Genomic DNA, 13,214 nt, shown 5'->3' on the forward strand with positions numbered 1-13,214 from the left:
ATGGTGGTGGGGAAGATAAACTGCATGAGAAACTTAGGTGATATTCAAATGAACATAAATAATGTATTTCTTGGCTGTAACATGTCTCTAAATGCCCAAATAAATAATGTAACAAAAACTGCTGGTTATCATTTAAGAAATATTGCGTTTATAAAAAAGTAACTTGACGAAAATTCTGTAAAGAAAATTGTGATAAACTGTGTTATTTTCAGGGTTGACTACTGCAACTCTATTACAATTTTCCAAAGGTGCAACTTAAGAAATTACAAAACATAACAAACAGAAGAGCAAGACTGATGAAAGGTGTCCCACCTAGAGAAAGGATCAACCCTATACTAATCGATTTCCACTGGTTGCCAATTAAAGCGAGAATTGAACTTAAAATATGTACAATTACCCACTATGTTATCAGAACCGGTCGTCCAAAATACTTAAGAGATTTGCAGCATATTGTGCACCCAACAAATCGTGTCGACACGAGAATAGTTACAGATGGCTACAAACTGTTGGAACCTAGATATATGTCTACTTTTGGCCCTAGAGCCTTTAAATATGCGTCCCCGAGTCTATACAATAAGCTCCCTCGAAACATTCGAATAATTGAAATCCATAAAGCTTTCAAGAGGAAATTCAAGACTTTTTTTTTTTTTTTTTTTTTTTTTTTTAAATCATACATCAGTGACGATTTAACAGTAAATGAACAATACGTGATCTAGAACGATAAATCCTCTGAAAGAACAAGGTGAAACGACAGCGGAGGTCCTTTAGAGAGGGGTTCTCCTGCTGTATTGGACCCGAAAAGCGGCCATCAAAATAAAGTAAATATAACAAAATACTCCCACTAACATACCATTCTCAAAAGGCTTCCCATTCATTTAACCAATTAAGGATAGCGTAAACACCGTCATTTAAAAGTTGTCCAGATCCCTCTAGACTCTCAAACATCGAATATAGTTTCTGCATCAATATTTGAGAGAGAGAGAGAGAGAGAGTTTAAGAATAATATTAAAATAAGTATCTCGTATACAAAACCATTCGGAAAAAAAAATAAATAGAATAGTGTGCTCGACTGAACCCTCAAGCAAGAGAACTTTAACCCAAGATAGTGGAAGATCTTGGTACAGAAGCTAAGGCACTAGCCAAGACTAGAGAACAATGGTTTCATTTTGAAGTGTCCTTCTCGTAGTAGAGCTGCTTACCATAGCTAAAGAGACTTGTCTACCCTTAACAAGAGGAAAGTAGCCACAGAACAATTACAATGCAGTAGTTAGCCCCTTGGGTGAAGAGGAATTGTTTGGTAATCTCAGTGTTGTCATGTGTATGAGGACAGATGAGAGTCTATAAAGAATATGACAGACTATTCAGTGTATGTGTAGGCAAAGAGAAAGTGAACCGTAACCAGAGAGAAGGATCCAATAAATTTCATAAAAGGAGAGTATTACCTTTCCCAGTGTTTTAAAAGGATTCTTTAACGAAAAAGTCATCATTTAGTATTCTGTTAATGGATTTACATCAGAATAACGGAAAATAATATCCGTTATATTACTGAATCCATTGCTAAAATACTCAAAGAATAAGCTTGCGCAATGAAACCCACGTATATACATATATATTTTTCAGCATATGGAAATTTGAAAAAAAAAAAAAAAGTTTCCACTATAAGCTTTTCTTCATAATTCAATCATGTTTACCCTATAGACCCCACAATGATCACATTGGAGGAAAAGTTGACTTTCTCTCTTTTACAAATAAAGTTGTGTTAAAATGTAAGGTGTGATTTTTTTACTTAGTAGATACTTTCCTTTGAAGGGAGTAAGGTGACGGGATTTAATCTTCTAATTGCTTAATAATATATATATATATATATATATATATATATATATATATATATATATATATATATATATATGTACATATATATGTATGTATATATATATATATATATATATATATATATATATATATATATATATATATATATATATATATATATAATTATATATATATATATATATATATATATATATATAGTGAATATATATATATATATATATATATATATATATATATATATATATATATATATGTATAAGCATTATTACATATTTCAGCATTAAAAAAAACTTGTCCGGAAAAAAGTATATTGGACCACTTCCTCCTCATGTTAGGCATGAAATGAAACATTGTGTTTAGCATTGGAAAAAGATTATTAAGAGCATGTGTCTGCACATGGTAATGAATAAAAAAAATAATAGTAATAATAATGATAATCCACCGTCATTGTCTTCTTTTCTGGATCTAAAACGTATTGAACACAACGTAAGGGGTCAGGGTATCTTTGAGATCTCTATTACGTTGTTTTTTTTTCAAAAGCCCCCGTAGACTTTTCCCTTATAGCACAAGAATCAGTAAAATAATATACACTTTTATCCTTTATGATAAAACAACTAAAAAGTCAAGTTTTTAGTTATGTAAAATAAAATTGTTGTTGATGTGTTTAGTTCTTATCCAAAATATTTTCATCAAAACATAAGATTACCGCATGCTTTTACAAGAATCTAAAATTATCATTGTCAATATTGATTCAGGTTAAAAGATAATACTACTCGCATTGAGAGAAATCTTGAAAAATAAAATAAATAGTAGGAAATAGATGCAATTAGAATGACTAAAAAAAATTACCCCCCACAAAAAGAAAATAAAATCAATATTTATTCGTATGCATAAATGAAATCTAAGTATTTTTAGGGAACTAAATATATATCAAAAGAAGACAGTTGCCTTTTTCCCCGACGTTAAATGTGTGAAAAAAAGTTTATCGTTTCTATCTTTATATATTTTCCCTTCCAAATTGGTCAATTTCTCTTCTATCACAATTTTCTTCAGAAAATAAAGACCACCCTATCATATACAGTTCCCAGGTGATCTTCTGATTATTTGAGACCATGACACAGTAAAACTAATATTTGGTAACTACGAGACATGGGGAACTTTTAATGGATTCAGGTGTTAAGATATTTATACTTGTATGGATCGATAACTATCTTATTTTCGGTCTAATGGCATTCTCGATTAGAGAGTTCCTCTAACGATAGATGAATCCTCCAGTTTTGATTTCTTTTAGATGAAAGATTTACCTAACAACCAATTTTCTGTCTATACAATTCAAAGAGGTCGAATTATATGTTTTGTTTCATAAACTGAGTTTCCTAATCGTAGATATATTTGTCTTTTCACGTTGCAAGGAGAAAAAAAATAGTTTTGTAAGAAAACGTACTAGAAATGGAGTTTACGAAAAAAAATATAGAGATTACATTGACTGAAGCACTTCGATAAAAAAAAAACTCTATTTTTTTTAAAAACTTTGTTATTATATTTATATTTGTCACATGAATATAACATGAAAAAGAAAAAGATATGGAAAAAATCCTTAAAATGAGGAGAAAAATTTGAAAAATCAACACCCACGTTCCACTGATTGAGCCATCAGGCAACCAATATTCTTTTATCATTATACATTCGTTTTTATCCGGACCGTCAACAGTTTTTTTCTTCTTTTCTCGACTACGTGATATAAGTCTGGGTAGACCGTTTATTCCTGATGTGGCCATGATTTAGGTATACTGTCAGAAATAAAAGATTACCCAAATTTATTTGAAATATATATATATATATATATATATATATGTATATATATTTAAAGTTAGGTATCAACATAATAGTGTATGTAATTATAAGTAACAATTGTGATCCTAAAAGGGATAAGATTTGTTTACGTCTTAAAACATTCTATATCCTCTATTCATTACTTTTCACATGTTTATTTACTCCCTATTTTCATTTCCTCATTGTGGAAATTTCCTGGTGGGAAAATTGTGTTTATAACTTATCTAATAATAATAATAATAATAATAATAATAATAATAATAATAATAATAATAATAATAATAATAATAATAATAATAATAATGATGATGATGTCATTTACGAGATAGACGAAGCATACTATGGAAAGAGAAAGGAAAAAAAATAGAAGATAATACAAGCAAATAATCAAAGCAATATTAAAGGCAAATCTTAATCCTGAAAATATAGTGAATTCTATAAACAACTGGGCAATGTTGGTAATCATGTACTGTACTGGAATAGCGGAGTGGAGGAAGTCAGAGATATGCAACATGGATAGAACGAATAGAAAGGTAATGGACATGCACCAATCTCTACAATCAAGAACAAATATTTAAATGTTCTATATACCATGAAGTGAAGAAGGAAAAGGACCCATTCGTATATAAGAATGTGTCAACAACGAAACCACAACACTAGGACATTGCCTTAAGTCCAGTAGAAATGGATGGCTAAGAATTGGACGCAAAGAAAACAGGATAAAGGTTGATATAGATAGACCCAGAAGTGTATAAGGAGAGAGAGAGAGAGAGAAAAAAAAAAGAGGCTAGAAGAATAGAAACGAAAACCAAGGCCAGGACACTCCTGAGAAAAACTAAGTAATTGGCCAGTACGGAAACATGGCAGTTTGTACAGAGATATGAACTAGAAACTGAAAGGATGATTATAGCAGCACATGATCAAGCCTTAAGAACAAGATATATCCAACGAACAACATGCTGGACTAACATCACATCAAAGTCCAGGAGATATATGGAACAAGAAGAAATTATCAACCATATCGACAGTGAATATTCCTCAGATTCTATATAAGAAACAACATGATACGGTTGTTAAAGTTCGCCATTGGAGTCTCTGTAGTAAACATGAAAAACAATGTAGCAACTAATGGTACAAAATCAACCACATTCTGTGGTAGAAAATTATCAGGCTGAACTATTCTGGGAAATCATTATAAAGACGGACAGAGTAATATTATCATTATTATTATCATTATTATTTTCTAAGCTGAAATCCTAATTAGAAAAGCAAGATGCTATAGCCCTGGGCCCCAAAAGGGGAAATAGCCCAGTGAGGAAAGGAAGCAGGGAGAACTAGAATATTTTAAGAATAGTAACATTAAAATAAATATTTTATATATAAACTATAAAAAAGTAACAAAACAAGAGAAAAAGAAATAAGATAGAAAAGTATGCCTGAGTTTACCCTCAATCAAGAGAACTCTACCCCAAACAGTACGAGATCATGGTACTGAGGCTATGGCACTATCCAAGACTAGAGAATAATAGTTTGATTTTGGAGTAACCATCTCCTAGAAGAGCTGCTTACTATAGCTAAAGAGTCTCCTTTATCGTTACGAAGAGGAAAGTGGCCTCTGAACAAGTACTCTGCAGTAATTAACCGCTTGGGTGAAACAGAACTTTATGCTGGTCAACAAGAGAACAAAAAAGTTGCAAGTCAAGAATGAAAGATAAGTTGAGAGAAAATGTAGAAAAGTACTAAGACTTACAAATTGAAATAAGAAGGCTGTGGAAAAGGCAAATGGAAGTACTGTAGTACCAATAACCATACAAACACTAGGGATTATACCTAAATCATTGAAAAAAGAATCTGGAGAAGGAAAGGGGTTTTCTATTATTGTTTTTATGTTGCTTGCATAAGTGGTGAGAAATCCTCTCATATATCCTTCCTCAAACTACTATTCTACTTTCTCCGATAGCAAAATATTGTCGCAATATGTCTAAAGAAAATTAGGAGATACTTCTACGAAGAAATTAAAGAGTAAGTTTCGAATTAGGCTCTGGCTAGAAATCTCTTATATAGGGGTATATATGGTTTAAGATATATTTTTATTTTAAAAATTATCTCATTTATTTTGTGTGGACATAAACTTGGATAAAAACAATAAAACTTCATTTCTTTCGTGGAAGGTCAGTATTTATAATTCATCTAAATGAGACTCTGAAAGTACAACATAAATGAAAATACACATACATAATCAATTCATTTAGAAAATAATCTTGATATTTAGTTATAAAAAATCGACCATATAAAAATACGACTGATAAAAACTACCAAAGTAATTAACCGAACTAAATGTGGTCCACAAGACAACATATCGGCTGGGTAATGGAATGTTGTCTTTAGAAGTGTAGCTTAATCCATCCTCGCCTATAGGGCATTTTTGGGCAATTTTTGAGGAGAGAGGGAGAAAGGTAACGAGGAGAAAGTGTGCCTCAATTGAAAAAATGATAGAGGAAATTTTTTCTTTTTTAAACCAACTGGACGCAATGGAAGGTATCAAACCCCCATCGTATTCACAATAAATGGAAATTCGAACAAAAATGTTAGATACATCTAACTACCAAAGCACTGGTTAGTCCCACTATGATTAGTATCTTATGAGTAATTGAAAATATAATGATTTTCATTGTAACTGATTTTCACTAATAATTTAAAGAGATCCGTTTTGTACTTAGAATTTATTACTTATGACATAAAAGTAAATAGTTTGAGATATATTAGTATAAAATTAAAGCTTTCTTCAACTCTCCTTGAAGGACTGTCAGTCTCATTTCTAATGCTCATTCATGAATTCTTATAAAAGGTACAATATAGATCTTGACTTCATAATTGGATTATAACTTTAATTATTAATTGTTTTCAACATTGTCCATCCTATTTAAGAGATGGAACACAAAATAAAAGTATCATTGTATAACTCTCAATGAATTTGTTAGGATTAATGAATAATAACATTTATTATCATTATTATTATTATTATTATTATTATTATTAATATATATATATATATATATACATATATATATATATATATATACGTATATATATATATATATATATATACGTATATATATATATGTATATATATATATATATATGTATACATATATATATGTATATATATATATATATATGTATATATATATATATATATATACATATATAGGCCTATATATATATATATATATGTGTGTGTGTGTGTGTGTGTGTATATATACATATATATAAATATATATATATATATATATATATATATTCTTTTTAAATTCATATTACTTTATATGAACTTTACCTAACATTATAAAAACAAACAGTGGTCCTTTCTATAATTCATATTGCATTCAATGGAATCCCACCAATATAAATGGGTAAAATGAAACTTCACCAAACGTACTTACCCTTCATTAGTGTCTATTGCACTTTAGTAGTATGAGCTACTTTATTTCTTCTTATGAGAATGATATTATATTTTTCATGCGATGCAGGTATTCTCGCGAGAAGGTTCTCGTGATTACTGCCTCTTTCCTCTCTATCCTCTTTTGGGAATGTCTGAAGAAAAAAAAAATGAATCTCTGCAAAGAAGAATCTTTTCCTCAATTCTAAGGAGCCCTTGTTGGAATGAAAAGGATTCTCCATTGATATTTTCAAGAATCTTTCGGTCGATATTTTCTTATACACCTCTAAATCAAAATTTCAGAACTTTTATATATTTATGCGATATCATAGTTTTCATTCATTTATTATATTTGCAACAGCAATAGTATGGGGGAAGTGAATTCATTATGTAAACTACACGACCACGATCTCGGAGTAAGCTTTTCTCACCAATATAACCAAATTAAAAGTTTTCCTTTTGAACTTACCTAATGGTATGCTCAATTTTGTTAGCTTTCAGCTTTACAAAAAAAAAAAAAAAAAATAATAAAATAAAAAAAATAATAATAATTTGTGTACTCTCAGGAAAGAAACTGACACCAATTTCGTATATTGTCTGACAGCACAGCACAAATTACTTTTCTTTATTGTAACAATTCCAATATATTTTCATTCTACTATTCTATTAAGCTTTTGAGTTATTCCTAGTCCCCTTTTCAGGAGAGATAATAATTCAAAACAGTTTGTGTGAAAGCCTTCTCTGATATTTCTTTTACAATCCACCCATTCTTCTTCAGTGAAATCCCTGACATTTGTCACCCAGTGATGGATGCCAAAGGATTTGGACTGACCAGAAGTGTTCATACTGGCCTTATTACTCATCCGGATTACAACGTCCAGAAAGTTCGTGTGTGGATTGGGTTGTTTTTCTTACAGACATTCTGTTTTGCCTTAAATACTCTTCAATCTCAGAGGCATGAAATTTGTTGAATATATGAGAAAACCTTGACGGAAACATGTATAATATCATAACATTACCTAGCTAAATAATAATGTAAAATATATTGTTTACATATATTTATCTTTTTAAACTCAATACAAAATCTACATCATACTTTATCGTAATAGATGTAGGATATTACTAAACACAAATAATATTATTTTCCCCAACAAAAAGAAAATGGGGTTAAGTTTCATAATGACGATTAATACATATACTGAAAAAAATCTATAACTATTTGATCTGGTGTTGATGAAACTGATTATAAAACCGGAAAACTGCGAGAGAAAACTGATGACGCGGGATTTTGTAAGAAGTTTACAATTTTCCTCTTGAAATGAAATAGATAAAATAATATTTTTGCCAATATGGTGTATGTTACTAGATTATTTTTGCTGAGCAGGATGATATAATACGAATTCTGAGCTGTTAATGACCAGTGCACACTAATTGATAGATATGAGAACATGCACATAGATATTCAACCCTTCCAACCACTCCTCCTTTCCTAACTGGATTTATAACACGCAGGTTTGGCATTTTGTTGAAGAGTGAGGTTTCCTAGTGTATTTTCTAGGTAACCATTCTCATCAGGGTATGACTGCTTCCTGTTCATCTTATATGGGAGTAATAGGAAACAAATATATTCACATGCCTAAGCACGTTGCTCGTGATATATATGTATATATATATATATATATGTATATATATATATATATATATATATGCATATATATGCATATGTATATATATATATATATATATATGCATATATATATATATATATATATAAATATATATATATATATATATATATGTATGTTTGTATATATATATATATACATATATATATATATATATATATGCATATATATTTATATTTCTAGTTTCAGGTAGTAAGTACCCACCTCTTATATAAAGGTTGACTCAATGAAGTACACACCAATGAGAGCGTAGCATTTGCTAGTTTTTTTTATGAAAAAAACTCGCATTCAAAATAACATACAATGATAGTACATGAAATAAAAACATACATTATATTATTATTGTTGTTGTTATTATTATTATTATTATTATTATTATTATTATTATTATTATTATTATTATTATTATTATTATTATTATTATTTTTTTTATTATTATTATTAAAAGCTAAGCTATAACCCTAATTTGAAAAGCAAGATGCTATAAGCCTAAGGGCTCCAACAGGAAAAATAGCCCAGTGAGGTAAGGAAAAAATTAAAATGAAATATTATAAGAAGAGTAACAATATTAAAATAAATATCTCCTATATAAACTATAAAAACTTTAACAAAACAAGGGGAAGAGAAATAAGATAGAATTGTGCGCTCGAGAGTACCCTCAAGTAAGAGAACATTAACCCAACGCAGTGGAAGACCATGGTACAGAGGCTATGGCACTACCCAAGACCAGAGAACAATGGTTTGATTTTGGAGTGTCCTTCTCCTAGAAGAGCTGCTTGCCATAGCTAAAGAGTCTCTTCTACCTTTACCAAGAGAAAAATGGCCACACTGAACAATGAAAGTGCAGTAACCCAAAGCGAAGAAGAATTGTTTGGTAATCTGTGCTGTCAGGTGTATGAGGACAGAGGAGAACATGTAAAGATTAGGCTAGACTTTTTAGTGTGTATATGTAGGCAACTGGAAAATGAACCGTAACCAGAGATAAGGATCCAATGTAGTACTGTCTGGCCAGTCAAAAGACCCCCATAACTCCTTTACCCCAATGAAATTTAAGGTCTTGTCAGTGGTGAAGATGATTCTGGAAAAGAAATAAGTATATGAAGGACCTGTTATAAATTTGTTGCTCCTGTTCCTTAGTATTCCAACCATATAACTGGAAATTTGTTATGGAAATGCCTATAGTGTATGTCCACAGGGCGTTATTCACAATCGTTGTACACACCACTACAGAATTTATAACAGGTCCTTCATATAATTATTTCTCTTCCAGAATCATCTTCACCACTGACTAAACCTTAAATTTAATTGGGGTAATGGACATCGATAAGGGATAATAATATATGATATGTTTCTATTTCATATACTTTCATTGTATGTTATTTTCAAAGTGAGTTTCCTGAAAAAAAAAAAAAAAAACCTAACAAATGTTACGCTCTCATTGGTGTATACTTCATTGCGTCAAAGTTTAAAGAGGAGGTGTGCACTTGTCACCTTAAGCTATAAATCAAAACCTCACAAGCACTTCAGTGTCTTAAAAAACGAAAATAAAAATACAATATATCTATATGCATGACAGGATTTGAATAATGAAAGATTTATAGCTCTTCAATCGAAGTAGAATTTTCCGGTAAACTAGGCGAATCTGCCTCAGTGAAGGTGAGAATTGGTTGTGACTAACATTTATTACTACTAATAACTGAATGACCAGAGAAAAATAATACTTCTCCTTCAAACTGTATAACTAACTCTACTGATACAAGTCCTGAAACAGGGTTATCATGATGTTAATACCGGGAGTAATGAAAATTACTGAGGTGCCTGAGTGTGTGGATACTGTAGGTAACTTTGATTATTTCGTCAATATGTACTTGTTCTGTTGTACAGAATATGTGGAGTCTCGGTAAAAGATGAATAGTTGTCATTTCAAGAGTTAATACAGATAGGGTCTGTTCAACTCCGGCGGAGGGGACGGAGCTAATGCCGTGACGTCATTGGAGGTGCTTGGCCGATATTCTCCTTAAAATTAACATAGGCGTCTTTAGCAATTATACATTTAATCCATTGCATGGCCTGTTAGTTTCATTTTCTAAAAAAGATTTAACATGCATGATGTTTGTCTATTAGCCAGAGTGTTATTTATTCACCAACTATTGTTTTATTTCCAAGATATAGCAAGTTATATACAGATAATTACTATATTTTTTCGTTGTTTTTGCTATTGATTTACTTGCATATATACTGGTTTGTTGTATTCTCTTTAAGTCTATTTTTAAAACAGGAAAATTTAGTTTTTTTTTTTCTGTCTCAGGTAATAATATTATCAAGGTTATAGATAATTGTCTGAAAAGCATTTAATGCTTTCGCTGTTTGTATGTCATTTTAGGAACAATTCTTTCCATTGATTATAAAAGCTAGAAAGATAACGTTAATGATATATTCCAAATCTTTTTATGAATACCAATTTTTATACAATACATAGGAAATGTGGATAGAGTGTAAAATGAATGATACTGTATTTGCACTTGCCCACAAAAAAGATATTAAAGTTAATGAATCATATCATATAGATTTTATGAGAATAAAGGAATAAACGATAAAGAATATGGTAAAGAAAACACATTTCCAGCAAATTTCATATCAATGCGATATATATATATATATATATATATATATGTATATATATATATATATATATATAAATATATATATATATATATATATATACATATATATTGCAATATATACATATATATATAACTATATATATATATATATATATATATGTATATATTTATCCTGTGGGAGAGACATCTCCTACCAGGAGTGTCCCTTAGGTGGCGGATGAGGGAAACTTTTGCAGTACAACTTATTGCAAGGGCTACTCTGAATAATAGCAATAAGGAGTCATGGACCGAACAGGTAGCAGAGGAGTGGCTAGCCGGTTAACTTATTAACCAAGAAACCTACATGAAAAAGTTGTCAAGGATTAATAGTATGACTACCGCATCCCAGAAAACCGACGCGCCCCGAGGTCCTAAACCACAGCCTCATGGTGAGAAATTGGCAGTGTGGTCAGCAAAAGGAATAACAACAGTTGGAACTGCACTAGCAAAACTTAAGTGTACCATTGAAGAAATAAATAGATACAGTTGGGATGTATTGAGAATAGCAGACTCATTGGGTGGGAGAGTGGGAAAGGATGTCAGAAGGAATCAAAATATTGTATTCAGGTAAAACAGACAATATTCATAGAGAGGGAATACCACTAATGTTAGGAAAAAATAGCACAAAGAGCTTATATGGAGCACAATTCAGTGAACTCAAGAATAATTTCGGTCACTTTGAGAGGAAAGCACAAGAATTTTAAGGTTAGTCAGGTATATGCACCAGACAGCTCATATGAAGATGAAAAGGTAAAAAACTTCCATTCAAAGTTAGAGGAGGAAGTAGAGACAACAAAGACAGGCGATGTAGTTATGGTGATGGGCGATTTTAATAGTAAAATCGGAAATGACAGGACAGGCTACGAGGATGTGAAGGGATAGTTCGGTTTAGGTGAAAGTAATGAGAGAGGACAGGGGATGTTGGAATTTTGCCTGGGTAAGCAACTATGTATAACAAATACTTACTTTTATCATAGAGAACCGCACAGATACACGTGGACGCACGGAGATGGAATTCATTGGAACTGCATTGGTTATATCCTTATAAATAAGAGATGGAAAACATCAGTGATGGGAACAAAAGTGATGAGGGGAGCAGACTTTGGAACATCACATGAGCTACTAATGTCAAACATTCGTCTTAAATTTCGGACAGACATGAAAAAATCAAGAACTATTGAGGTATAATCTGGATAAACTGAGGAACGAGGAAGTAAAAACTGCGTTCAAAGTAAGAGTAGGAGGACGTTTTGAACCACTAATAGGACTCGAAACAACAGAGGAGAAGTGGTGTCGGGGACGAGACATAATTAAAGAGGAAGCTGACAGTATTTTGGTAAGGAGAAGGAGAGCAAAGCAACTAAAAGGAAGTGGAAGACGGGTAACTGGAGAAGATTATCCAGAACTAAGAGGAGAGCTATGGAACATACAGGAAACGCCAGATCTCCTGATAGAAGAAGTGGAGAAAGCTTTAAGAGCTATGTCAAGTGGGAAAGCACGAGGAATAGATGGATTACCAAAGGAATTGCTTGAGGCTGGCGGTGAAATGGTAGAAAGATGGTTGTGTGATTTATGCAGAGCTATAGTAGATGGGCACGCAGCTCCAAATGATTGGATTGAAAACATTATAATTTCAACACACAAGAAAGGGGACACCACCTTATGCAAAATTATAGGCCTATCAGTCTATTACCACATGCTTATAAAGTCTTAAAAAAATCATACAAAGTAGAATAGCAAGGCAAAAAGAGGAAATAATTG

The sequence above is a fragment of the Palaemon carinicauda genome, chromosome 23 (assembly GCF_036898095.1).
Source record: "Palaemon carinicauda isolate YSFRI2023 chromosome 23, ASM3689809v2, whole genome shotgun sequence".
Lineage (NCBI taxonomy): Eukaryota > Metazoa > Arthropoda > Malacostraca > Decapoda > Palaemonidae > Palaemon > Palaemon carinicauda.